Here is a 26,704-nt window from a genome sequence, read left to right on the forward strand (position 1 = left end):
AATCGATACTGAACGGTTTCTCGCGTGTGCATGCAACAACGGTACACCAGTAACAGCACCACCAACAGCAACAGCAACACCAGCATCAGCAGTAGCGGTGGTAACGGCAGTTCGCCACTAGGTTAAACTGGTGCACAATTTTGCAATAACCGGTCACGTGCGCATTCCAGCAGTAGCGGAGTTGTTCTCGTCGATCCCTCGTCGTGGTGTTATCGTTTGGACAAAGCAGAAGCTCGTCTACGCGTTCCTGCATGTGTGCGCGTGATACGAGAGAGGAAGATATCGTAGGTATAACAATACTCGAATAGTGAGTAACAGTACCTTTGTAGTGACAATACCTTCCTGACGTAATGGTCCCCCATTATGGCATACGAGTGGACCTACTAACCCATCGCCCATAGTACGACACGATAATTCAAGCAGCATTCATCTTACACAGATGTTCCCTGAGCTTTATTAATAACGGCTGCTTCTGATTAATCGTTTTGACAAATGAGAATAAGAGAAACAGAGAGAGAGAGAGAGAGAGGCTTGATAAAGCGTGGTTTCGTTTTCCGTAAACCAAACGTGTTCCTATTCGCGTTTGAATCCGGGAGAATCGGAGATTGCAAACGTAAATCGTTTTACTTCGAAGTCGAAGCAATTTCGAGAGATACACCAATCTACCTATTAACCCCTACCTTTCTCGAACATTTACATCAACTAACTAACTTGCTATACGTACTTATAAACTTAATCAAGATGATTGATAAAAGATTGCCGATAAATAGAGTACTCCTTTCGACGTTGGTGACAGCCCTATCCTTACCGATATAACATATTAATGTAACTGAATACTAGGACTCCAGACTTTCCATCTCGATTCTCGTATAAGAAGAAGTTATTAAAGATTATATAGTAATAAAGAAAGGGGGATAGGGACAGAAGGAAAGAGAAGGAGAGTGAGGATTCTTCGTCGTTTCGAAGGATCATCGATCGAACCGCCGTTCGATTTTTTCATCCCCAAATCGGGTTAAAGTCCTTAGCTTCCGTGGTGATCTACTTCGATTCCCCAAGAGGTACGAGTTTTTTTCGGCTTTTCTTTTTTTTTCTCTTCTTCTTCTTCTTCCTCTTCTTCTTCTCTTAAGGCTACTTTCGAAAAAGATAATTTTTATAACGTATATGAATTATCCTCATCTCCAAAAAGATAAAATTTGATAAACGATGAACATTATTTTACCGTGTCGTGCAATTCGACGAACATGAATTACCGATCATTCCACTTTCCAGGTTACGTCTGATTGCGCGGAAATACCTCGTAGAGTCCTTTGATCAATCTCCCGTAACAATACACAGAATTGTCGCGATAAACGCGTTATCAGTCAGTTCAATTCGACATTGTCAAGCGCTACTAAGCATGTAATAATCGTATTAAGTTTCCGTTTCAGGATCATATTCCTTAGATAAATTATTATCTAATGTTATATACAATGGTAAAAATAATAAAGTAATTTTAAAAAACCTCCGCGATAACAAATATCGTATTTCTTTTGTATCACGATTTGATCTTAATTGATAATTTGTTGCTAGTCATATTTTTTACCGTGTAATTCTATTACAAAATGTTACTAGATTTTCTTTTACCATTTTATTTAAAAAAAAATAAAAAAAAAAGAAGAACGATAGTACGTGGACAATTACTTTTAATTAAACTACACGTTAATTATAAATATTCAAACTTAATATAGAATATAAAAGTAATATTGCCCAATTATACATAACTTACAATTAGATAACATGTATCTATTTATGATAAGGAATAAGCTGACCGTAAAATACACGAAGTTTTCTAGAATAAAAAGTAACGTAGACGAATAATTAATTACAATTCTTCTTGTTAACATTCGTAATATTGCAATCACATATATACGTATCTACATAATTACGTCGCGAAATTGACAGTGTTGTGCGGCTGCAAATCAGCTCGTCGTCAAGTCACAATAATATTGAGAATATGAACTACCGATCGATGCTGTTTCCGAATGACAAAGGACTAATCAGAATCGGTCTTAACGCCATACAACATTGCTTATTACTACTGATGCTTAATTGTGCAACTACATACCAGCGTCAACTTTCTATTTATCTCTCGTATGCAAGCACACACACACACACACACATATACACATATAAATGTATCTATCTTGTTCTCTACACTACCATAATCTCATAGAAACATCATTGACACAAATAAAAGTTGCTAGAAATCATTGTACTTCTCGTCTAAATGTAATTCACACAACTTACAATTATAACTGACGCGGATCATGTCATTAGTTGATTTTGATCATCTTAAACTTTGATATTTTGTGCCTGCTACAAGTATCGTATATTTGGCTAATATTTATTATATATACATGACATATAAAAGATTTTATCGGAGAGATGTTAGTGTAAGAAAAACTTTACATCGCCGTAACGAGAAATTTAATATATTATTTCTTTTCTTTCCATTGGCAGTTATCGCGTGTTAGAATTTATGGGTTCGATCACGCGACACTTAACGATGTCCACGCGAACAACGTGGAGTGCACCTATGTACGTGTCATTACTCAACATCAATCGTATTTTATTACCATGATCTCATTTGTACAAAACAAATGCGTATATTGCGAATGACGTTTTTATTGCTAACGAAAATTGAAATTTATCTTAGCAAGCTTGTATTTCGAACAAAAAAAGTAATCCTAATTTTTAAGATAAAGTATATACACGTAAAAGAAAATTATGTGATATCGAGATTTTGAAATGTTCTTAGATAAATCTTTTACTGAGATCAGGAACATATGTTTAAACGTACCTCTGGGTAAGGAACAACTAAATAAGGTCAACGAACTGAGATTTGTACAAAAGGATTTACGATTTGATATCACAGTCTGTACCTCGAGCTTCGAGAATAGTAGACAGAGTTCGTGGAAATTGAGGGATACCAGATTAAACGTACGCATTTCCATTCGGACGATCGATCAAAAGACCGGATGCATAGCTTGCTAGGTACTATATAGGGAATCAAAGTGAACGAAATGTAACGTCTCTCTCTTTTTATTCTTTTTCCTTTTATTCATTTCTATCGAGCCCCTTTCCTTTTATTTATTCAGTAAGTACTCATTCATATCAGTTTTATTAAGTTGTATAAAAGGATGCGATAGGTAAGTTTAACAGATTGTATGATTTTATTTATCACATTTAACGTCGAGTTATAGACTTCATTTTCTCGTTAAATAAAAAATCCGATAGAATCGTTAATTTTGTTACGAATTTATTCAATATTGGGTCTACCGTTTGCTATATCCGCGATGTTTCCGAACGCACGGAAAATATCTACGAACTTTGCGATGTAAAATTAATTCATCGACATTTTTAATAAAAAGGTCTTCTAATTAGATACAACCAAAACCCTCCCTACTCTTCCTTATTCACATATTCATTGTATTCTGGCTCATTCATCCGCTATTTTTTGATACAATAATGTTGCGTATCGATATCATCGAGCTGTTTTCATTAATAAATTATACATATTATGATATGATATAACAATGAGAGATAATAATATTCAAATAAGATTATAATTATACATAATAGAAATGAGATGCCATTTGATTTTATAAACATTTTTTCTTTCTTTTTATTTCATTCGATTATATCATAGTTGCAATCTCGTTTTTTCATGTTAAAACAATCGTGGTATCGTTATTTCTTATTAATTCTTTGTAAAGTAATTTTTAATTTACGAGCTCATCAATTTTATTTTATCGAAATAGTTAAAAGTAATTATCTCAAAGTGAAATCTATAAAAAAATTTGATGTAATTGATATTAGCTGCATCAGGAATCATACAATTGTACAAAGAAGAAACGTACGCAGAAAGGAATATAAATATTATTGTTTTTTCTTATACAAAAAAAGTTGATATAAAAATGATTCTATGTGTAATAATAAAATCGTATAGTCATCATCGTTCCGATTATGTAAGTAGGCGAATCACAAGCTCGATCATTCGATGGAATAGAACTTATCTTTGTACTTAAGTATGTTTAAGTGGACCATAATCGACAGATAATTGCACTGCATCAACCTCTTCGTTTTCCGACAAAGACTGAACTTCCCTATTAAACGTTCTTTTCTTTCTATTCTCGTGAAGATCTTTTTCTAACAATGAAAGAGAAAGAGAAAGATTTGAAATTTCTCAAGCGAAAGATTTTGCCAAGAAGTCAACTTGTCAGGAACATTTTTATCGAAAGAAGAAATGGAAACTTTGATAGGTAGTCAGATATATCGACAAAAGTATAGGATATTTCAAAAAATATAATAAGAATTACAACGACAGATTAAACGATAAAACGATAATCGATATAAACTGTGAACGATAAAAAAAGAAACCTCCTACAATCGCATACTCGCATTATATTTTTATCAAAATTGCAAACATTTCGATATTTCGCGTTGGCTGTTATTTTAGAGAAATTTTATAATAAAATAGTAAAGAAAAATAACATCGATTCTTATCAAATTTACAATGTTACAAGAGTAAACAAAAAAAAATGAATTTAATCTTGTTCTCGATATCTACAAGTATGGCAATAATTTTTGTACAAATAGTAAAACATCTTGTATAAGAAGAGACATCGAATATAAGGATACTTTATATTATGTAAGAATAATTACTAATTATATAAAAAGAATTATTAATTAATTATAAAAAGAATTATGAAATAATTAAAAGTTCATATATAAAATTGACGATCCTAAAAATTAATAGATTAATTTCACTTTATTATATTTTTCTTGTTCCTTTCTTTTTTCAGGGATCAACAAAATATTGCAGTAATTCTTTTAGACGTTGTGAAACATCCTGTACGAGGAAAAAGAGACATCGAATAAAATGGTAGAAATGTAAGAAAAGAGAGGGATAGAGTAGAACGATTGGAAAGCAATTTTTCGAATGATTCTTCCTTGAGCGAGGTGAGATTACGCTACTGGCTTAGGTACCTTGTGCCGTATCTCGTTTCTCGTGGCCAAGTGTGGCTGACTCTCGTGCCTGGATATACCTGAATACCCAGTAGACTAGGCGCCGGGCAGCAACTGCAATGCAGTACCTCTACCTCCTCCATATGCTTGGTAACCTGCGCTGTTTCGGAAGGAAGAGAAGACTGTATCGGCAAAACGAAAGAAACGAAAACGAAACAAAGCATATCGTTGATTGTGCAGGAACATCAGATAAAGTTCATAAAAAATAACAAAAAAAAAACTAGAATTTATAATTTATCTATCATTATGGAAAGAAAAACAAAAGGAACTTATTTCTGATTCGTAATTTACATTGAGTATATACACGTTCATTCCCTATTCAACGTTTCTGAAAGTCTAATACGTATTATTCCACGTGTTCCAATTAGTAATAGTTATTTTAATGTAACGTAAAAATATGCAAATCCTCGAGTAAAATCTTAAATTTCTAAGGAAATCCAACTAATTCAAGATGAGTTCATAAATCGAGATAAATTTATAAATCCAAATGATTTCATTAAAATCGATGTACAGTCTTCTCCTGAGAGTATTCGTAATACCACTGTCAATTTAAAACTATCAATATTTTCTTTTTATACAATATCTCGAAATGTTAATACGCACAGGAATATAAATTTTAGAATTATTAAATATTTGAGAACTCGTTGAATATGATCAAGCGAATAAAATCGAAAATTGTATTAATTACGTGTAATATTACATGTATTTATATACGTGAAACATACTTTTACAACAAATCAAACATTCAAATGAAAATAAAAGATCCGAATAATATGTTTGAGTATTTTTAAAAAATTCTCTTAAGCTTCAAATCCTTTTAATGTCGTAGTCGTAATCGCTCACGGCAATATTCTCTTAGTTGTGTTGACCTTATATTTTGAAAAAATTTTACCCCGTTTACCCAAGGTTTTTCTTGCCGCTTTTCTTGACAGAGCGAGATAAATTATTTCCTGGAGGAAATACGCAGAAAAATCGCATGAATGCTTCGGTCTATACAGAATTCAATGTAAACGCAAGAATATATCTAGGATGTATGTAGATAAGTACGTACGTTTATACGCATATATACTGAAAAGAAATAATAGTGTTGCTATAAACAAAGAGATAACATTTTCTTGAATGAGAAAAAAAAACCTATAAAAGCATAGCAAATATAAATTGATCTATAAAAATACAGATAAATCTGTTATCGTTGATAAAGAAAAAAATAAATCAAAAAAAGAAAAGAAGAATAAAATATCGAAGGAAAAGAAATTATGATTAATGAAAATGCACGATCACGAGTAAACGTTTATAATGATTACCCTGGCCTCCTTTTTAATTCTATTTATTTTCTCTCTTTCTTTAGGGTGAGGAGGGGAAGGAAGAAACGGGGTTAGATTTATTTAACATTCAACATCGCATCATTTATCGTTATCATTATCGTGAAATATAAATAAATATTTTTCATTTTCTCGACATGGCGTTTCTTGTCGGAGCGTGATTCGTCATAGAAATAGAAACTAAATTTAACGAGATTCAACCGTTTCGTTGAAGTATTAAAAAAGAAAAAAAAAAAAAAGAAAAGAAAAAGATTAAAAGAAAAGCATCTTCGTAAATCGTGATTGGAGGCGACAGATCGTGGACGATTCGCGAAAAGAAAAATTCAGTGGAAAGTAAGAAATGGCGTCTCTTGGAGCTTGCCAAGACGTAATGTACTTTACACGGCGGTATGCTTTGCCAATAAGGGTTGAAAAAAGAAAAAAAGTAAGAGTCAATAAAAGTGACTACCAAGGCTATAGGCAGTTTAAAAAAGCTACGATTTACCCAAGAATTCGAAATTTTCACTTCTCTTTCAGGAAACGACAAATCAGAGACCATCATCTTCTTGTCTATCTCTTATCACGCCTCGCAAATACGATTCAAATATTTGAACTCATTTAAAGGTTCTTGCTTGAAGAGATGAAAATTTATTATCTCAGATTAAATAACAAAACATTTATCTTAACAAAATATAAAGTCAGAGTTTACTGTATAATTGTATAATTTCAAAGTTAACATCGGTAAGATGAGAAACGTAAAGTTTAAACTAAGAAAATATAATAATATCAATTTATTTGTACCAATGCAATGATATTTGATTATCATTGTAAAATAATATATTTCACAATTTTCATATGCGATATTAAAAAATTCTAACTAAATTTCTTTTATAATGTATTGATTTTTATAAAATAAACGATAATATACTACGGACACAAATTTAGTCCATTTTAATAATAATAATAATATAAATCAATTTAATGATACCTCTTTATGAGATCAAATGATTTATATTTTAAATATCACATAAACGTTTAAATATTTATCGGGAAATTGTAGCTCAAAGTGGAAATACATTTATTTGCAAAGGGGTACTTACATATTAGCATAAGAAAATGAAAAAGAAAAATGAATAGAAATCGATAAATAATCAAGATTTCGTATTGCGTGACATTAATTAAATGCATAATTAAACGTACGATATCTAAACGCGATAAAGAACGAATAAAGGATAAAAATGAGAAAATAGGGAAAAAAGAAAAAGAGAAACGGAGATGAACGATGTATGTAAAGAAGGCGGAAAGTGACATATTTTCCAAGGACGGTGGTACCGGTCCGTGGCAATTTTGCCACGCGTGTTTTTCTCACGATTTATGTCCGCCCATGGCACACCGTTTAACGACGCCTCTTTGCCTCCTACGGTTATTATCGTCGTTGCTCTCTCCTGCGATGCACCAAAGTTATCATCCGATAACTGTCTGCCCCTTTTCGCAAACCCGCACACATTCAAACGAGAGAAGCTTCCGTGGAAATTCCTTAACTCAAATTTCTTACCTTCCATCTCTTTTTCCTTTCCTCTCTTTCTCTCTTCTTTTTATCTTTTTTTTTCTTTTTTTTCTTATCTATCTATCTTTCTCCATCCCACTGTCGAAGCTTTTCAGAACGGTAGGTGTAAAAAGAAAAAAAGGAAAAAAAAGAAAATAAAAGAAGAAGATTCTGTTCCTCAAAATGGATGTTCGCGTATTACCGTCAAAATACTTCTGAAGATTTATCGACGAGTTTGCGGATGCATACGGTACGTCGAAACTTTCGCTGCAATTCCTGTTCTTCGTCCGATGCGATCCGAGGGAAAAACGATAAGAATTTCTAAGGAGTTCGTGATTAAAGTGAGAAAACGAGATATCGTTGGTACGATATCGATCAACTCGGCCGAAGAATAAATGTGTCTCTCGTGGGATAAAAATAATAAAAGGAAATTGGTGATACTATTTCGAAGTTATTTCGAAGCAGAGATTCATCAACGAGGCTAACTCATAAAATCATAAACGGGACTTTTGTTGTATAATACTAGGATTCGGCACTTTGATTATTATTTCAGTCACGTAATCTAAATTTTTAGAAATAGATTTTTAGTTTAAAAGAAGGGATTCTTATTTTTCTAACAAAACGCCAAATTTTTGAGTCCGAATATTGTAAATGACCTGGATGTTTATTTTGGAATAACGGAGCCTGCGTTATACCATATATTCGGAAAAATATTGAACGAGAAAAATTCGGAGGAATGCACAAGGGCCAGTTAAATCGGCGAGACGAAAAAAACTCTCGAGATCGATAAAACTTTTCCTTTCCTCCCATAACGCCTTTTTTCAAAGGAAACCCCGTTTCCCTCTTCACGAAGATTCCGCATTTATAAAGGAGAGTATTACTACTGTTAGAAAGCTTATTATTATTGTTAAAGAGTATTTTATATACGAGTGGTTTTCGTATTAAAGTGGCTCATCATATTGTTTGAGAATATTATCGAACGGTTATAATTGAGCTAATTATTATTTAGGATTGGAGCAATATAAGAAGTTTCCTTTTTTTAACATATTAATAAGTTAAGAAAGTTATTTTAATCTCATAATTATAGGTATTTAAATAATCGACGAATTGACATGACACTAAAAAAGCTATTATTACACCTGTCGGTCTTTCAACAGACATATCTGGGCTTCGAATTTATAGAACGTTCCTTTTCGTAAATCAATTATGTTACCATGCAAAATGTAGAAAAGCTTTCAATGCTTTTATTAATATTACGCTTTATTCTCGCAACAAATAGAAATAATAGCATTTGATCGATTAAGGAAAATTTCAAATATATTTTTCAATCTACACCTATTTATTCCTCAATCTATTCATTTTTCAATAATTTATAACCAAATGTATCTAAAATCTTTACTTATATACAGTAATCAATAAAAATAGAAATAAATAATTTCTCAAGAGAGAAGAAAGAAAGTATTACCTTCAAAATATATGTTTATTTTTCCTTTCATGAGAAACACGTACACACACACACAGATAAAATTTTGTATTCGAGAAACGAGCTTTCAGATATTGTATATTCCCCGTCCTAATCTCGTCGAGGAAATTTCTGCTTTCTAACGAGACGACAAATTTATTTATTCATACCAGTTCGATATAAATATACCGTCTAACGCAGTATAAAAAATGAACAGATGAGTAAAATTTGGACACGGTAAACGTATTTAAACAAAGAAAAAAAAAGTAAAAAAAGGTATAGAACCACGAGACGATATCCAAAGGGGATAGATTCATTTTTCTTTTTTTGTAGTATTCGTATGTTTCACTTGGTACGTTGAACTGGTAACATTAACACAAACTGCAACGGGCAACGAGCTCCCACGCGACGAACGAGTTCGACCAACTCCAACCACCCTAACTGGAGTCCTCGTTCCCGTCGTCGCTGGGGTAATTGCGTGTTTATCTGCTCGGCTTAATTACGTGTCCGCTTGTCCAGCTGCAGGTGGTAAATTTTGTCCTCCCTTTCCCAAGTCTTCCCCTACTACCATCCGTTTCATCCCCCAACCCTTTACACTCGCCTCCCTTTTCCTCGTAGGACAAGTTACAAGAAGACAGGTTACCTTTTCGTTACGTCCTTCCCCCGCTCCTTCTTCCTTTCTCATTTTACGCATTCGCCACAATATTTTTTTTTCCCCTCTCTTTTTTTTTCAACCACGTCAACGTCCACTCCCTAAGTGGTTTTACTTAACCTTTCCAACACCACGACGACGTTGCGTCTTTCCCAAACGTTAAGCTTCCTAGTAAAGGACAAAAAAAATAGGGGGATTTAATTTTAAGTTATACTATGAGTTCGTTGCTTTTTCTTTTTCTTCTTCTTCTTTTTCTTCTTGTTTTTTTTTTTCTTCTTCCTCTCACTTTATTTTTCTTCTCTCACTTTTTACACAAAACTAATGATGTAAATTATATACGGTATCCTATTTAAACCTAAATATTTTATCCCCTTTCAATGAAGCGATATGAAAAATAATTATACGATAAATTTCTAGCGTTCGAAGAGTAAAATATAATGACACGGATATTATATTTCAAGATTATTATTTTGTTATTTTAAGATAAATATAATACGATCTAAATTAAAACTGGAAGAAAATGGAAATCTCGATAAAGTATTTTTTTTTTTTTAAATCGTTATTACTATTAATTTGTTAATAAATCGAAATACAATGCAAGGGAAACAATTACATGTTTGGATTTTAAAATAACATTATAATATATGTATAAGCATTGTTCTTTTCATTTTTATTTATAGCACTTAAATCTTTTAAAAGTATGATAAAGTGCTTAAACGATTTGACATACAAAATGTGAGCCACGTTGACTGAGTGGCGTACGTTATCCTTCACCCATGAAATTTTGCAGGATAATATCCCGAATATTTGAGGCGAAACGAAATCACGCTGCAGATGTTGAGGTAGATCTACCTTGAAAAGAAAGAAGTGACTGTAATTAAACCGCATGTAGATACGTAATGCCGAGCTATGTTGTAACGCACCATTCGGAATTCCAACTAGCGTAATCTCCCAATATCATATACTAAATGCTACTTTTTCCAAAATAAATTCATTTCAAAAGAAAATTTAGATTGACAAAAAAAAGTCAAAACAATTTTTAACGCGAATACTATCATAATTTACACTTTTATGATAATTTAGTGTAATATTAAATAAACAATCGTTTATATTTACTTATTATAAATAATAATTAACAATTATATATATTCCATTTTTAAGCGAACAAGACCAAATAACCATCCATATGTTGTACCATGAAGTTATGATTATTTTTATATATAATTAATATAAACATATATATATATTGATTGCAATGAATTCCTATCTATGGAATATACTGTATCCTATTATAAATGGTCGTGTTAAAGCATACTAATAAGTGAATTGACAGGAATACAACTCATCATTTAAAATAATCAAATTATATGTATATCGTATCTGATATACTAATTACTATAGTATATAGATATGACTCGTATCACAAAATGTAATTACTATGATTCTCTAGGTAGTTAATATTTTCCTTTGATTTATTAATATCTAAATACACGTTGTGTTATACCTATTCTAACTAATATGTAAACGGCCTAAATGTTAATGAGAAATTAGCAAGATACAATCGCAACCACATAAAAAGGAAAATGAGAAGAGTAGGAGAGGAAAGTTCGTACTGGGTTAGAGTATAAATACTTGAGCGACAGAAAGCAACCACCCCTGTTCTTTCAGGACCAAAGAAGGAGCTTTCTAAATTCGCCTTGTCAAGATTCTTTACCTCCTGCCAGATTCTCCACGCAAGCCTTTCAATGAACTTTAAAGCGCTTGCTCCAATTTCTCTTTGAATGAAAGCTTGCACAAAGACGACCGACCTGCTTTTTTCCCTTTATTTTTCTTCGCTCTTCACTCTGTTCGACATACGTACCTACGTACAACAACTACGAAGAGAGAGGGTTAAGTAAGAGAAAACAAAAGTGATATAAATCTGTAATGAAAGCTAATATCTACGTTTTAATGTGTGCCAATACATATGAAAATGGAATAAATACGAACAAATGAAATCATAAATAATTGTATGATTTATTTTTTATATATCGAAATTATCGAACCTTTTAATATAAACTATTATCAATTTTTCTCGAACTTTAATAATTCTCGCGAGTTGATTTAAAAGATTGGATTTTTACATTTGACTGTTTCCCAATCATTTGTTAACCCAATAATAACTGAAAAGTACAAAGAGTCGAGAAATGATTCGATACGAGTAGATAACCGATCGGAAATCGAAGATATTTCTTTGAAATTTGTTAAAAATGTTCAGATTTATCAAAGCAAACGAATAAGAAGCAATCTTTTCCTGGATCTTAGGCAACAAAATTTCCGGTATAAACGCAAAGAACGCGAAAATACATATACAGATAAAGTATATCTCCTCCTTATGGAAGGAGAGTAAGTGGTAGAGTAGAGAAAAGGGGTTACTCGGAAATCCTATAGAATTGGCGGAGTTTTCCGGTATAAACTCCGGTCGAACTCGATCGGACGAAAATTTGCTCGTTCTTCTTTTCTCGAATAGGAGGAGGTTCCCACGATCCAAGGGATACGAATCCTCCCGACCATATTTCAATCCCACGTGCCGGCGCCCGGAAAATTCGTTTCTTCGAGTTGAAGAAAGCGTACAATGATTTGTCTGCAGGCATCGAGAAAAGCCGCCGCCGCCGCCGCCGCCGCCGCCATTAACCGAATGCCAGTTTACTCGCCGAACGTATTTTTCAATTCATTTTTTTTATAAACAGATATAAAATCGTTTAATATTAAATATACTTTAAATTAATAAATCATTCGAATAATTGAATATATATATATATTTCGATTCCACATATATAAAATCAAAATTCTCTTCGAATTTTCACAAATTATTCAAATTATTCAAATTATTTCAAAATATTCAAATGAAATACCTCTTACTCCATTTAGTTCTATTATATTGTCAAACATATTGACTATTTTATATCTCAAATATGATTTGCAAAATGTCCATTGATTTCTACACTTGTTATAGTCTTTCTTTATTTCTTGTCAACTCAGCGAATTTTTCAAATGGGACGAAATGAAATTTTTGAAACGTTTCCAAGAACCTTTCTCAGAATATCGTATGTATATATATATATATATATACCAACAACAAAAAATGGGTAAGGTCGAGAGATTTTTCCTATCATCCTTTTACGGTTTCGTCCTTGCGGCCCATTTACTCTTCGAAAGATGATCCGTTCTGGACTTAGTGGTGCGATACACATGACTGATACGGGTGTTGCAGATGGTCATTAAGGCGTAATTGAGAATCGATAGTCGATCTTCCAACGTTCTCAGTATCGATCCAGCCCTGATTTTAATAACCTGCTGCTACCCTCGATATCTTATTTCTCATTTATGTATGCAACCATGCCTCTGCCTTTTTCAGACGAGCAATTTTAATAAACTATTCCATCAGCGATTTCGAATATGTATTAACTTTAATAAAAATATTACCAAATAGGCTGGAGAACTAATATTTAATACCGATTTATTAACTTACTTAAATTTAATATTGTTTATTACGAAGAAAACAATTATGTAACTATTACAAATATCTTATACGTCTACTTGTTAATGTTTTTGAAAAAAATTAATATCTAATAATGAAGTTATTTATAAGATTTATCACTAACGAAATATCAGTTAATGATAAAGATATCGAATAGGTTTGAAAATCTATATAATTTACATATTTTCGAGACGATACTCGATTACAGATTAAGACACTTTTTACAAGGGTTTTATTTTGATTTTGGTAATAATGATTATGTAAAAAGAAAATTATAAAATGTTCGATATTTCGAAATGAAAACACATTTGAATATCATAGGACGTATCTTCGACATAGAGAAGATTGGAGTAGGAAATAATAAAAGAAGAAATCGTTCCGCGATTTGTAAGCAGAAAACGATCGCGAGACTCGCATCCGCGACTAGCGAGAACCTAGTTGAAATTCTACGAGCACTTTGAAACTTTGTTAGGTGAGAACGGGAAACGCTCGTGTTGAAAGTATTCTTCTCGCATCTACCATCCTCTCAATTAACGTGTGAGACTCCATAGAATCTATGTATACAAACACCACGAATGAATCTCGTAAAATCTCTCTTCTGAGAATCTTCGGACAACTTAGACTCGTTATAACGTTAAATATTTGCTTGATTACGAGAATTATATTTTATTGTTAGCGTTAACGAAACTGTCCTAGTCAATAATTACACATATTATATTTTCTACATTTATTCATTTAAACGAACAAAATTATATCTCTAAATATTAATCAGATGGATTATATTTTCATAATTTTGTAAACGTTTCTCAAATTTAGTTTATATTACAAAAATTATGCAAATATGCAGAATTGATTTGAAGTATCGATATATATAGTTTAGGATTGTTAATATAATTGTTAATAAATTATTATAAGTTGTTTCTATTTAATGTTTCTATTTAAATTAAGATCGTGTTTCTGGATATCGATCGCATTACCAACTTCACTTTGAGATCAGAATCGATGCCTGCTATGTATAGGTAAGGATATCGGGATGGATAACGAGAAGCCTGATTGACATTACACGATCAAGTTATAAACACTACTATTGAATTATTAGAAGATCAAACACAATGTTACTAACTATCGTTTATAATCTTAATTAAAATGTATTCGTATTAGTTTCTATTTAAATTCAATAAAGTCGCATAATGTATACTATTATTGACTTCGAGTATTAATAATCAATTCCTCTTATGAAATTATAAACAAATCTAATGATATTATATCATGGCGTGTGAAGTAACTTATAAAGATTATATTATTAGATTTATAATTTAATATTAGATGTAATCAACTTTTCTAACAGACAGTACATATTTTTCGTCGTTATTCTGAGCTGAGCAAATTTTGGATACATACCGAAACATTTAATTGTTTTCTTTTGTGAAATGACTATGTTATTTAATTTGACTATTTTTATTAAGTAAATTTTTCATTTATTTTCATTCGTTTGTAAATTCCATTATTTGTAGAATATTAATACACATTTTATGTGTATTAAAATGTTTAATTCATAAATATATATACATATATTTTAAATTAATTGCATTGAATTATCTATTAAGTTTATTATATATACACACATATATATATATATATTATATGAAAAATACAACTATCAGTTTTATATTGACAATACCTAAACGTTGTTTCGAACGAAATATTTGCCACATAGCTATCCTCGTATTTCTATGCATACCTTTCTGATCGTATAGTTACCCGAAAATGTTACAACGCTACGCGCAGTTTCCGCAATGCCGTTTGATATCTTGTCATCTCTGCCATTCGACACATCGCATCCTACAAATCGGGAAAATGTATTCGTTTTAACGAATAAATGTGCATATACATGTGTAAACACACATGTGTATATAAAATGTGCATATACATGTGTATATACACATTTATATATATATATATGTATATATATCTCTTTCCTTATCGATTCTAAAGCTTGAAATAAATCGATCCGGATAAATCCATTTCATCAAAGCGAATAAATGTCGGTTATATTCTCCTATATGAGTATTTATTCACATCCGTGCATTTACATTTGATGCGTTTGTCATTGGCGAAATTATTCTCTGTTCCGATATTTTATGAAATTTTACATTACATAAAACACAAACCAAACAAACGTCACAAGTTCAAATTTTCTTCTGATGGATTATATAATATCAACTTTGAAAATAAACGAATTTAAAACCGTTTCCTCTCTCCCCTTTTAACGATATTTCATGTTTTAACGAATAAAACAATTCATTGTACTTACGCGTATGGTATAATAAAAGTTGAAAAAAAAAGCTCTTAAGGAAAAACGGAAAAAAACGAAAAAAAAAAGAAAAAAAAATTAGTCCGTTCGAAAAAGAAAAAAAAAATATTCTCTCTCATTTATACCCGGAGTCTTATTCATAATGCTATAAATTCTAACGTCGCAGTGCACCAAAGTAAAGCCGTGTTGAGGTCACAATAGAGAATTTAAATGGAAGTCTCGACCCAAAGACGCACGAATTAAGGACGGCAGGACGGTGAACCACGGAATAATGTTACATGCCTGCTTTCGGACTTATTCCCAGCGACTCTTAACGTTCATTCCTAAGAGTAAACTAGGACAAAATCGATTAACACCTTGAGACGGTGCGTCGCTCGTGTCGGGAGCTTGACGACTTTCCCTACAACTTAATTCTTAATCTCGGTTAACAAATACATTTAAAAAAAGATCTCTATACTATTTCATGTACCTTCCTACGGGAATGAGGAATACCTAACTTTATATATATATATATAAAAAAAAAAAAAAAAAAAAACCAGAAAGAAAAAGAAAGAATTTCGTCGATGCTTTCGACGACGACCTCAAAAAATGTAGAACAAATTTTACCCGAGCAAATCTCGTTACCAAGCAATTTCGCCTAGGTGTTACAAGGAAGACGTTAGCGTCCTATTATTTTCTCCATTATTATACGCAAACATTTACCGCGATATTAAAAATCGGATTGGAGATACGTGTAGTGCACGAAATTCGAGCTAGGTCAACTTTGATATTGAATAAATATTCGGGAAAAAAAATGGAAGAAATGGGAATGATCGGGGGGGGGTGGGAAGGGAAGAATTTTATATTCAGTTTTTCCTTTTCTCTTTTTTCTTCCCCTCTGTCTCCCCCTTTTTTTTTCTAAAGGTCAATGACCAAGGCAAATGCGCGAGTCTCGGTAAAAAAAGAATGCAAGTAGAGAAACAAGAAAGAAGAGGACAGGAAGAACGGAGAAAGATGGTCTCTACTGGAGGGTTGAATGTATTCTCGTGGGTCATTAATGTTCACCCAGGCTAACGAAGTTGAGGAAGCGCGAGTACCGAGCGGGGGTGGTGAAGCATTTTCAACCCCTTCTAACTGGTCTTCCCATCCAACATGCCGTCAAAACCTTACGCTATATCCACGGAATCAAAGTAAATGCTAATAGTTAACTTCACTTAATACATATTATTGTATATTAACTCTCTCATCACAGTTGAAAATCTTTTAAAACATTATTCACTTCGATGTGATTTCATTTCAATTCCTATGAATGAAAACATGAATATATTATCGTTAATTTATTGATCGTCGAGTCAATTTTTAATGGAAAAAATCAGGCTTAGGAAAATTATTTTTTCACGCATTAGAAATGTTCTCATTAAAAGTAAATAAAAATATCGTTAATAACTATTGAATAAATATATTATTGTCGGTAGTAATATAATTGTTTTAATATTCATAGAAAAAAATACAATAATAACAACAATAATAATAATAATACTATTAATAGGAAAAGAAAGGATGTGTAATAGAGTAGTTCGTAGTTGATACGCAATACCAGGAAAAAAGCTCCTCCTATGCATGCGTGTAACAAGATTACATAGACCTATGATATAATATATTTTTTCCTCGAAGTAAATTAGTCTCTCCTCGACTTTTACCTCGCCCGGTTTTATAGTATCCGCCTATGAACGTCGCTCTGATAATAAAAGAGTTAAAGTTACACGTTTTTCTCCTAACACGATCGATCGTCCTTTTTTCACATATTATATGTATTTCATAGGAAATAGTAGATGAGTATAATCAATTATTATTATTATTTTAACTGACAAAGCTACTATTGATTTTTTTCTATCTTCGAGAATTTTCTTTTTTTTACATTTCTTTTACTCCCAACGTAATAATTAGCAATATTTCTAACACATTGTTTTGTACACAATCAGCGATTTTTCTAAATATCATAAAAACGCGTAATAGTCATTTGTATAAAACACGATAGAAATCGATATTAACCACAAATTGAAGTTTACCGTAATTATCCAGCTATATTTTTAATTAGAAAGTTCATTATGCTTTGATATCGAAACGATATGCAACGATGCATTAAAAAAAAAAACAGAGACAAGTCCTCGATAGATGCGAGTGAGGTACATTTATCGATAAAACTAATATCGATATGGGTAAAATAAATAATCGAAGGTAAGGGATTCTACTTTTGCGAGAAGATTCGTCGTATTTTCGAACGTGCTTCGATATTGGACTCGTTAGAAGAATGTTCGATCGAATAGTTCTTAATTTCACTAATTGATCTACCTAATGCAATGAGAAAATGAGGAGGAAAAGGAGGAGGAAGAGGAGGAGTAGGAGGAGGAGGATGATGGTATTCACTATTCCTCTCCCCTTCCTTATCCCTTTTCTCTCCTTCTTTTATTTTTATCTCCCCCTCCCCACCGTTTCCTCCTCCGCCCCTTGAAACTCCTTTTCTTTTTTTTTTTTCTTAATTCGAAGAAACTCTAGTTAGATCTTTCTCGATGTCCTGCCGCGATAGAAAAACTACTAATAAAGATAGAGCCGAGGTGGAAGAAAGAAAAGGCAATTCCTCTTTCTCTGGGTGAAAATCCAGGTAACTCGAAAGTCGTGGAAGCTAGAGATGGATAGAGCTGCTGGTAATACGATTAAAAAAAGGCTCAACGAAATGAGATTGAAGTGAGAGAATGAAAGAGCTCGGAGGAATCGGTACTGTAAAGAATAAGAAGAAGAAGAAGAATATAAGAAGAAGAAGAAGAAGAGAAAGATAAAAAATAAAGTTGATTGATTCCCGCACAATTAAAGAAAAATTATACAAAGCTACTTACAGAACGACGTCCCCTTTTCTTGATTCTCTCTTTTCTTAATTCTTTTTTTCTTTAATTGAAAAAATACGAGGGTTACGATAAAGAACACGAGATTCTTCTCATTCGTCGTTTGTATTCGTAGTTTTATTTTTTTTTCTTTTTTTTATTTTTTTATCTTATCAATTGAATTTAAATTTGATCAGATTATGTTTAAATTGACAAGAATAAAGATAAGAAAGTTAATTAGTTCTTTTCAAATTGTCTTATTCGCACATACGTCTTCATACACACACACACACACACACACACACATACAAAGATCTAATTAATATATTTATATATTATACGCGCATAAATAAAATCTGTTTCTAAGTAAACATTTTTACATAAGAATATGTATTTGTATAGTTTCGCAGCATCCATAGTAGATCTCGTAACAAAGTTAACCGCGAGAGCTAGTTTTACCTCACGCAATTTATACGATTTATACGAATCCTCATGAATTCCGTTGGAAGTTCCAAGTAGTCAAGAAGCTCCGATTAATGATCCCGTTAACTAAATTAATGTACCAAGTAAAGACCACCGTCTCATGAGTGCACAATGGCTTGAAGCCACTAGTGAGACAGAAAGTTCTAAGGATTGGCCAAAATGCACATTAAACACTCGATAAGATTTGATCGATTACTAATAACTCATATAAATAGTTCAATACGATATTAAATAATAATACAAAAATATTTTCGATCGAAACTTGACAGCAATAGTGTAAGGATCATTTTTATATTAACAATTGAATTTTTAATGTCTCGCAAATAAAAATGAATGTACATCAGAATTTAATATTCCGCATTGGGATACATTCTACATGATTAACTTTGTAATTATAAAAAGAAAAAAAAAGAAATAAATATAAAAATATCAAAAAACTTATTAATTCGACGAAAAGTTTTAATTGTTTGATACAATGCTCTTGTATTGGGTTAAAGATTAAGAAAATTTATATTAATTAGTTCGATGAATTGCATTGAAACTAAGAAGAAGAAGTAAGGATAGAAGATGTAGAGGGAGGATTGGGTGAAGAGAAGGGAGCGAGTATCAGGCACCAAGCTTAACTACCCACTTACGTATTACAGGAAACTTTGGATCCCGCGGGTGCACGAGCCGCCCAGTTTCAGCCCTCGATTTCGTACGACTTCCTTGCAAGTATCATTAAAGGATACGAGCACTCTGAAGCTATGCAAGAGGAATATCAGCCAAGGAGAAGGATCTTTATCCTTCTCTCGTATCCGCGCGATCGTGTCCTCTGAAAATCATCTCCCTAGCGGAAATAACGATGCAGGTGAATAGATCATACCTGACATAGTCTTTCCAACTGAAATGAACGATGTTGAATCATGCGAGGTGCATAAAGGAATAATATATTCATATTTTTAATATCTACTACAGTAAAACCTCTTTTTGTGCGGTGGATAGGGACCGCATAAAAGAAATCGTACAAAAAAATATTCGCTAATTTTATAAATACTTACATATTATAAACAACTTTGTACGATATACTACTTAATTTTTTTTTATGCGGCGGACAGGGACCGCATAAAAAATGTCGCACTTAGAAAATGCATCAATTATTTGCGAAATATAGATGTGAAAATGCTTTCAATCAAATTAAATAATTGTTAGGAGATTGTTTAAATCAGATGAACAGCGTCGCGAAGTCCGGATACATCGTCGTCAAGGAGACCATGTAATCAGAGTTCGTCCACACATGTATATGTACATTGAAAGAAAACATAAAACTGGTAGCAACGCTGCTGAGATTTAGATACCGCATAAAAATAAATCGCACAAAACAAATCGCACAAAAATAAAATCGTATAAAAAAGGACCGCACAAAAAGAGGTTTTACTGTATTAATATTTTTAAATGAGAGTTCTTCGCAGAATAGCTGGAAAAACATTACTGGATCGAGAGAGAAGTGAAGATATAAGAAGAACATGCAAAGTGGAAAACATTAACGAATGGATACTAAAAAGAAAAAAAGAATGGAACGAACATATCAACGGAATGGACAACGGAAGAATTGTCAGAATTGCACGGGATAAGTCACCGGTTGGCCGCAGAAGCACGGGGCGCCCCACGAAAACAATGGTGCGACAATTTAACAGTGCAATAGGCAGAAAAACGTCGTTACGAAACAGGCAATTTACCTAAACCAAAGAATGAAGAAGAAGAAGAAGAAGATCTACTGGCTAACTTTCTCGATAAAATGTGAAATTTTATCTAATAATTTAACGATATTTCAAATTTTACTAGATCCAAATTTATTTTTACGAATTTTTACGAATGCGAATAAAATGAAGGAATTAAGATGAAGTCAGTAAAGTAAAAGGTAGATTTCGAACGATGACAGCTACGTTAAGCAAAAACTATTTTCTTTTATGATTCAGTTGGTAGAAATATATGATACATAATACACTATACTGTACTATAACATACTATATTACTATACTATCTTGAGATGTATACGATCGATCGAATCCATTGCAGTAGTGCGTTACGTTCGCTTCTTTCTCGTATCTATCTTGCAGCCAGTCCATTTTTCAAAAAACGATACAACATCTTTTCTCGACGAACGTATCATTCTAAGAGATGACGAAGAAGAAGAAGAAGAAGAAGAGGAAGAAGAAGAAGAAGAAGGACGATGGCCGAAAGGAAAGGACGTGCTTTTTAAAAAGCTTTCTCATACCTTTGGCTTGCCTTGACGAAGACAAACTTACTCCTCGTACAACCTGTTTTACGGCATCTTGACAGTTGGAACTTCAAAAGGAATTCGCGTGTCAATGGAAGGAAAAAAGATTCAGAAATGGAAAAAGAGAAATATAGATGGAGAGTGAAAAAAGACGAATTTCTCGAATCAATTAATCTGAATGAATTAAAATGAATACGTTATAACAAATATAGTAAATAAAAATTAAAATAAATTTATTTCTAGTCGAAAAGAAAATGTCCATATTTTCCTATATTTTTACTAATAGTGTTTTTCTACAAAAAAAAAAATTGATTATATTTAAATATGAAATTATATTTTATAGCGAGACAGTCGAGAAAGAAATATTGGGATAAATATAAATATTCACGAGCCACGAAATGTCGTAACTGTGTAGGAAGTTAATTAAGACTGTCACGTAAACCCATAGGGGATCGAAAGGCTGCAATAATTACAAATACGTCTACGTAATGGTTTGCGACGAAAGAACTAACTCTCGAATGGATTGTTTTTCAAATACACGCATGTAAATAATTTATTTGTATTCTTGCTAATGTAATTATCAAATTTCGATCAATTCTAATGGTGGACTGCTGATTTAAAAATTTGTATTTTCGCGAATTCAGGAATTTAACAATTAGATTGATAGAAAATACATATTTGTTAAAGTATTTAAATAAAAATAAATACCTATAAAAACTTAGTTATAAATTATAACATTTTAACGAACACATACACAAATTAACTCGAACAAATTATGCTGGCACTCGATAAAAGCTTACGATAAAGGGTTAATTACAGTGATTATCTTTACACGTATATAAATATGATACTATTACAATAACGAATGAAAACGATAAAGGAGACGATGGATGAAATTGTAATCACTGAATCGTGAAGTAATCTAAACAACAATCATATTATAAATGATATCGCTTTTGGAGAAAGGTCTCGCATGGAATCGGTTGGAAATGTAAATGGAGTAGATATGACGATTGGAACACTCTCGATAGATCATTAACGAGATTTGACATTACCGGAAATAACGGATTGGCCCCTTCCAACCCTTCCCTCCCTCCCATACCTTCCCAAATCCAGTAGCTTTCTCTCATCAAGAGGAAAGGGAACTAGTTCCTCTTTGGTAAACTAACCAACCAACCAACCAACCTACCAGCCAACCAACCAACCAGTTCCTCAACCGAAAGCAGTTTCTCGTTTTCCGCGAGCTGCGACTATGTGAAATTGCTGTCGAATCTACCCTAGAGAACAACCAAAAGACTCTTCCATTCTCTTTCTCTCCGTTCGTAGAATACAAAAGAAAAAGCCATGGATGGCATTGGATCAAAGTAATTTCTCAAAAGGCATGTATTCCCAAGAGAACGACCGTCGAACTAAAAAACGAACAACTCCTTCCTCAATTGTCTTTACCACGAAACTCCCCTAATATCTTACCTTTCCCTTTCCCTTTCTCTCAACATCTTTTTCTTTCAATTATCGTTTCGATCTTATACCCTTATTTCACATCCCAGTAACTTTTTCTTTTTTAAGGAATACATTACGAACAGTTAAATATTCATAGACACGCATATTTAAATTCAATGAATATTCGGATACTTTTATGAATTGAATGCATATATATTCGTCTAGCGAAAGCTATTATTGTGGCGTAGACATATGCGTTAATTCATTTTTTCCATCTCAAAAACGCGTAGTATAATTTTACAAATTATATTATATTTATATCAAACGAATACACGTGTATATTTTGTTTTAAGCCTTATCGTATATAAATGAACTAATAGTGTTGTAATGTATTTGTCACATTACGCCGAACCGAGCAGCCTACCGCACGAGATAAAAATTATTTGTATAGGAATTCTATGGGAATAAAGAATTCTAAAGGTGTTGATAATCTAAAGAAAAACCAAAATAAATAGGTAATATTTTTTAAAAGCTTAGGTTACAGGCGATAGAAATAATTCTAAGATATTCGGTCTCCTCAAAAGAAAGGGTCTCATGCTCGTTCCCCCTTATGTAAACAAATGCAAGTTTAAACGGGTAAAATTCCGATAGCTATGAAAGATACTCTCTCGCTAAGGCGTTACAGGCGTTAAAAGAAAGAAATATCGATGACCAATAGGGAATCTGTGATTTAATAAGAAACGCCCTGTAGGATAAAGAGAGTCCTTCCCCTCCCACTATGTGCGGGGTATAAGAGACGGACACCAGACCGGAATATAAGGGCTTATTTAGAAGAGTAATATTGAAAGTTATATAGGCTTATTTAGATCGCTTATTTGGAGAGTTACATAAAGAGTGATATACAGAGATAGATGCATAAGTACGAATAATTTATAATAAGCCTGAAGTCAGTAAGTGTTTAAACCTTAAGTGCGACTATATATATATAAAGGGAGTTTTTTACTTGTATTTTGTTCTATTTCCTTGTGTTTTGTTAAAATATATGATTCATATTTTGTACTACTTCGTCTCAACTGTTATTCACCCCGACCTTTAATCGAACAGTATTTAAGATTGAATTTTTCTATGAAATAATTGACTTGAAATATTACATATGTAATAATGTTTAAATGTGACAGACATAGATTTGGACAAATTCAAGCGTGTATAAACCATAGCGACGTATGTAGATCGAATCGAATGCCTTTCTTCTTCCTATCTATGGAAATTCGACGTCTTTCCCATTTCAGACACTTTCGAGAACTCGTATCGCTACTAAACGGAAGTCGAGTCAAGTTGTATCTAGGTAAAACGATCTACGTGTGGGTGTTGTATGTAAGTAAGTAAGTACGTATTCATGTGTATGTGTATATACTCGCGAAAAGGAGTAAAAGATAAGAAGGGTGAGCAGGAGAATAGTGCGAGATGGAGATACTTCATTCTATATCGAAAAAAAAAAAAGAAAAAAAAAAAGAAAAAAGGGAAAGAATGGAAAATGGTGAAATACAAAGTGCCAGTGAAACTAAAGCCGATTGAAACAATCGTCAATCGTTCGGTGTTCGATGATACCACTTGAAAATGGCATAGCATGGGAAACCAAATCGTCTTGACATCGAATTTTTGTCTCTCATTCGATCTAATTCTAACTAACGTAAGCCTCTTTCTTATCCTTGCTCTGTTGGCAATCGTAAAACGTGTCAATGAACAAAATTATATCATTTTCTTTCTAAATTTCATTTTAATCAAATAATATTAATTAATAAAATATATGTTCGGATAAACGTTAGACGAGTACCTGGTTAATGAGTTTTCCCCAAAAACAGAGAAAATTAAATAGTAGTTCGCATATGCACACACAAGTAATATGAATTTTGGGTTAGCGTAAGGGATTTTAAGTATTTTGCGGTATCAAAGGAAAAATTACGAATGGAAATAATACAAAATTAATAATATTTTTATCTTCGCGAAATACGAGTAAGCTTCTATTTCATTTTATATTATAACGAGTGTATTACTCTAGTACACGTGTATAGACGGACATCTATACATACACACACAAACACATACACGCGTGCACACTTATACTACACACTAGGTACACACGAAAAATTTACACGAATTCAAGAATTATTCGACTCTGGCGAATTTTCCACTCGAATTGTAAAATTTTCTAATAGAAATTATGAAAAAAAAAAGAAGAAAAAAAGAAAAAACAAGACTTGGTGTATAACGTTCCGCAGTTATAGAAGGAGATTCAGCAGGCGGTTGGTCTGTGCTAAAATGGAAAAAAAAAAGAAAGAAAAAAAAAGTAGAATAAGCGAAAGAAGGGACAGTGAATGAGTAAAAAGCTATCCACGAGGGTTGAATAAATATTAACTCTTTTATAAATATGAAACTCTTGCTGAGAGGGTGGTTGGGCTGACGTATCCAACCTCGTCCACTATCCTCGATGGAAAGTGAAAAATAGCTCTTCGCCGAGAGGCCGGAAGTTTGAGAAAAATATGAGTGCGAACTGAGAGGGAAATGGTGAAAAACTGGAAGACATAGGAAAAGGAAGGAAATAACGAGAGGAAAAGAACGAACGAGTGGTACGAGTAGGGAGGGAGGAGAAAAACGAAGGATGGAAAGAAAAAAACAACCACGAAAAGAAACACAAAAGAAAAAAAAATACAAAGTAAACGTAGTATGGAAACGCAAGATAACGTTCGCGAAAGAGATACAGTTGTAATACGGAAGATGGATAACCTAGGGAACGAAAGAAAAAAAAGAAAAAAAAGAAAAAAAGGAAAAGGCTGAGTAGAGTTTGAAAAAGTGGAGGGGGTGGCTCGAAAAAGAAGAGAAGAGCGAGGAAAGATGCAAGGAATAGAAAGGAAGCGCGAAGATATTCGTATTGCTCCGCAAACTCGTTTTTCCCTTTTCCATTCGGATATCTCAAGAAGAACCCCATGAATTTGTTAAAAATGAACGAATCGGAACGATTCAAGGCTTCTCTCTCTCTCTCTCTCTCTTTCTCTCTGTTCGAATCGTTGGGCCACTTCCGAGCTTGGATATTCATTCCATTTTCCATTTACGGTCCCAATTTGCCATAAATCGAATAGTATCTTTTTCTTTTTCTCTCTCACTCTCTCTCTAAGTTTGTTAAATATAAATATCTGTATATGTAATTTTTCATGCTAGCTCTCTTACTTATACTTATTCTTGGTAATTTTCATGGCTTCTGTCACGCGAATCTCGCATTTTACACCAACAAGCAAAATGATTGTAAGTCAGGCTTGTTTAAAAGAATAAGGTTGTCTTTTAAATCGACAACCAACATCGTTTCTATTACCATCCTCCATCTCGTTTCGTCTCTTTTCTCTCTCTCTCTCTCTCTTTATCCTTTATTTCCTTTTCTTTTATTCGTTTTACCATCTCTTTCGCGAATAAATATTTCTTCGGCGATTTAAATGTTTAGCATTGATTCAAGCATGATATACAACGGAAACAAGAATTTGAACCGTAAATGAGATAGGTAAATTCGAATAAAAATAAAGGACTATTCGCATCATCTCGAGGTAAATATTTACGAAACATGATGTTGCGATAACGAAAAAGTACGGTTAATAAAAAATTATCATGGTTTTAAAGTGCTACTTATGAAACTAATATGATGTAAAGCCAACGATTTAAACGTCCGGTAAAACACGTTACATTCAGAGATTTTCTATATTAAACATTGAAAAATAAAAAGGATTAAAAAAATGTTTAAATTATATGGAATTA

The 26,704-nt window shown here is 32.5% G+C and overlaps 1 protein-coding gene and 2 long non-coding RNA genes across 7 annotated transcripts in view; 2 read left to right on the forward strand and 1 right to left on the reverse strand.

Annotated features, from left to right (window-relative positions):
* The window catches only part of LOC122514491, a 779,718-nt gene that overhangs the window by 377,686 nt on the left and 375,328 nt on the right, over positions 1 to 26,704 (forward strand). The gene's annotated exons all lie outside the window — the stretch shown is intronic.
* LOC122514469 overlaps positions 1 to 26,704 on the reverse strand; it is a 220,427-nt gene that overhangs the window by 81,648 nt on the left and 112,075 nt on the right. The window lies entirely within an intron of this gene.
* LOC122514490 lies at positions 186 to 4,931 on the forward strand. Its single transcript, XR_006303065.1, has 2 exons — positions 186 to 288; positions 4,845 to 4,931. It is a non-coding gene; the product is annotated as an uncharacterized LOC122514490 (long non-coding RNA).

This window comes from Polistes fuscatus, unplaced genomic scaffold (assembly GCF_010416935.1).
Source record: "Polistes fuscatus isolate 324 unplaced genomic scaffold, CU_Pfus_HIC Scaffold15, whole genome shotgun sequence".
NCBI classification, from domain to species: domain Eukaryota; kingdom Metazoa; phylum Arthropoda; class Insecta; order Hymenoptera; family Vespidae; genus Polistes; species Polistes fuscatus.